Here is a 4,115-nt window from a genome sequence, read left to right on the forward strand (position 1 = left end):
AGACTGGTATCATTCGAAATTTCAGTCCCTACAACCTCTCAAATCTGTGTTTCAGTCTCATAGATGACAGATTGCTTGAGTCTCAGTCAGATCCAGTATTTTTCTCTCTCATAGTTTAAATAATAGGTTGCTGCTTCTGATCAATATAGCAAGCAGATTAAGCCATGAAGCTCAGAAAGATAAAGGCATTCTGGTGCTATCCATCTCATCACATAATCTTCCCACCATTGCTTCAAGAATTGAATATATGTCTTCATGAATATTAGATACATTCAATCATAAATTACAAGAATAATAGGCAATACATTTACAAATATTCACTATTTGCTTTTTGGTACATTTGTTCACTTACATCTCACTTCATTCCAGTGATTTATATATTTCATGAGTTACTGAATGTTTTATTTTGACAAATATCCCTAAGTGTATACTATACAACAGCCATTATGTAAGTGTTGGGATATGAAGATGAGCAAAAATAGCAAAAATCCTTACACTGAGAAATTAGAATCAAGCAGGGGCCAGGGAGGAAACATTAAATGAAAATCACACAAATAAAGGCAAGGCTATAATTCTGGTAAGTGTTAAAAGGACAATATAAGGTTCTATAAATGCTTCTAATGGGGGGATTAGAAGGAGTCTTGTAGCTAAGTGGCACATGTCCTGTGTTGATTGAATCAAGAGTTAAAAAGGGGGTTAAATGGTATATTAGTGTCCTCGGGTTACTACACCAAAGTGAGTGACTTCAAACAACAGAAATGTATTCCCTCACAGCTGCAGATGTTTAAAGTTGAAAATAAATATGTTGCCGGGGCCATGCTCCTTCTGAGACCTCCTCCTTTGCACACTGCAGGTTCCAATGTTCCTTGAATAGTGACAGCTTAACCCCCATCTCTGCCTTCCTCATCGCATGGCATTCCCCTGGGTGTCTCTATATTCTCTTTCGTTTGCGCATGTTGTCTCTGTATCGGAATTTCCCCTTCTTGTCAGGACAGCAGTCTTATTGGATGAGGGCCCATCCTAATGACCTCATTTTAACTTGATTACCTTTGCAAATACCTTATTTCCAAAAACAGTTCACATTCACAGGTACTGGAGATTAAGAGGTGAACATACCCTTTTGGAGGATACAATTCAGGCCATAACAAATGGGGCGGGCCGTATTTAGGTAAAGACTCTGGCTGGAAAGAATGAGATGCATTTGGAGCACTGAAGGAAGAAACGATGTGCTTAGATCAAGGAGAAACACAACATGGTATAAATTGGCTGGTGAACTCAAGGATCTGGAGGCCAAGAAAAATCTAATCAAAGCATTTGAAAGGTTTGGAGAACAATGGCTTAATTTTTATATTACAAAGATAAGTTTGGCTCTAGTGCTTAAAATAGGTATAGTATGTGTACTATGTGTACTATAGTATACTATGTGTCAGTCTGTCTAGGAGCATTTAATGTGGGAAGGGCCAATTTGGGGAGACCAATTAGGAAATCATTGGAGTCACCCAGATGAGCAACAAGTGTATTGGGATCAAGATACAACTAGGAAGTAAATTTGTAGATTTTGAGAAAGATTGTTAAGCTACATAAGAAGGATGGAGCATTTAAGTTTGACTCTCACATTTCTAAACCGTGAAATTAAAAAGATGATGGTATTGTTTGGGGGTTAGAGATCAATGTTTGATGAACCAAATTAAAGGGAAGATCATGAGTTCAAATTTGGGTATGTTGAGTCTGAAGTTTCTTGGAGAAAACCAAGAAGACATATCTTGTAGGCAGCCAAATATGTGGAACTCGAAAGAGATATCTGGAGTTTAAAAAATTTTCAGGCATCAGAATAACAAAGTAATTGAAGCATTGTTTTCTATAGGCAAGCCTATGTTTGTAATTTGCTATTTAAAATTAGTAACAATGGGGGTGCCTGGGTGGCTCACTTGGTTAAGCATCTGCCTTTAGCTCAGGTCATGATCTCTGGGTTTTGGGATTGAGCCCCAGGTCATGCTCCCTGCTCAGCAGGGAGCCTGCTTTTCCCTCTGCCTCTGCCTCTGCCCCTCTATTGCTCATGCTTGCAGGAGCTCTCTCTCTCTCTCTCACTTAAATAGATAAAATCTTTTTTAAAAAAGGTTAATAACGATGTTATGAAAACTAATTATAAACACTATTAACTCATTTTTATTGAGAAAAAATCATATAATATCAAATTACTCATTTTAAAGTGCATAACCCAGTGGCATTTTCTACATTCACCATGTTGCCCAGCAACTACTTCTCTTTGGTCCCAAAATATTTTCACTATTCCCAGAGAAAATCCTGGACACGTTCAGCAATTCTATTCTCCTCTCTCCCCAACCCTTGGAAACCACCAATCCATTTTCTATATCTATGGACTTATTTATCCTGGATATTTCACAAAAAGATCACATATTGTATGTTAATTTATATTTTGCGGTGTTTATTTTCAACACTAAGTAACAGTATCACAATTTGGAAAATAAAATTAACTTCCAGCTTTCACAATCCCTAGAGGCTTGGTTTCATGTGAATTTAGATCAAATAAATCTAGTAAAAGTAGTGTCCCTTTATTTACAGCTAAGAACATACAGTTGAAAGCATCTCTTAGGGTGGAATTAGAAAGTGTCACTAAAATAAATCAGCTTAATTAATTTTGCAATATACATATATTTCACACTTAAATGGTACTTACTATGACCCAGTATTATTTTAAGTTCCTTACAAATATTCTCTTGCTCCTCATTTCCACTCTTCTGAGAAAAGTACTATTATTTCTTATTTTATAGATGAGGAATCTAAAGCACGAAGAGATTAAATCACCCAATTTAACACAGCTATTCAGTGGAAAATCCAGTCAGTCTGACTCCAGAATCTATCGTCTTAGGGTGACATAACTATTCTTATTTGCTGATTTCCCACTTTGTCAAAGGGCTATCTACTACCAACCATGACCATGGGACTTTTGGTGCCAGGGAAAGGATAAGTACACGTCCCTGTCCCAGTAACTTTTGGTTTGGCCTCATGACATATTTTGGTCAATAAAATGAACAGATGTGTTATGTACATGGTTCTGAGCAAAGATTTTAAGAGCCCTCCCTATGTGTTCCCATCGGTTTTCTTTCTCTTAGCACAAAATGGCATATTCAAGATGGGGGATGAGCTTTCAGCTTAGGACTAATAACAACAACAAAAAAAAGGATAAAAAAAAAAAAAAAAAACAGCCCTATATCCCCTAACATGCAATGTGAGAAATAAATAAAATGTTGTAATCTACTGTGGTTTGTAGGCTTATTGTTCCCACTGAATTAAAACTGATCATTATAGTTCTCATCCACTGTACTATACTTCCTTTCAAGTGTCCTGCTCATTTATCAAAGATCAAAGTTATAATTACTTTGTTTTTATATTTTATTTATTTATTTGAGAGAGAGAGAGAGAGAGAGCATGAGTGGGGGGGGCAGAGAAAGAGAATCCCAAGCAGACTCTGAGCTGAGCACAGAGTCCCTAGGCAAGGCTTAATCCCAGGCCTTGAAATCATGACCTGAGCTGAGACCATGAGTCAGATGCTTAGCAGACTGAGCCACACAGGCACCTCTCAAAGTTAGACTGAATGATGCCTTAGTTCCATAGCATCACGACACCATTCCTCCTTAACAGTGGACATTGTTTCAGCAATTGCATTTTCTCATTAAAAAAATATATATTTTTAAAAGATTTGTATTTATTTATTTGACAGGGAGAGAGAGAGCACAAACCAGGGGAGCAGCAGGCAGAGGGAGAGGGAGAAGCAGGCTCTCCGCTGAGCAGGGAGCCCAATGTGGGACTTGATCCCAGGACCCTGGGATCATGACCTGACCTGAAGGCAGATGCTCAACCAACTGAGCCACCCAGGCACCCCTAAAAATGCATATTTTCAACGACCACTGGACAACTGGAGTATCCTCTGACAATTTTAATGAAACTTTTTCCTACAAAAGTCAGTCTACCTTCAAAATTTCAGTGTATTTCAAATTTAAGGGTGTTATATTTATTCTTATATTTTACAAAGAATGTGAAAAGTGGACTCCTTTGATAATCACCATATGATTTTATTAATAAAACCCAAATGT

This window comes from Enhydra lutris, unplaced genomic scaffold (genome assembly GCF_002288905.1).
Source record: "Enhydra lutris kenyoni isolate GAN:26980312 unplaced genomic scaffold, ASM228890v2 scaffoldscaffold2, whole genome shotgun sequence".
NCBI classification, from domain to species: domain Eukaryota; kingdom Metazoa; phylum Chordata; class Mammalia; order Carnivora; family Mustelidae; genus Enhydra; species Enhydra lutris.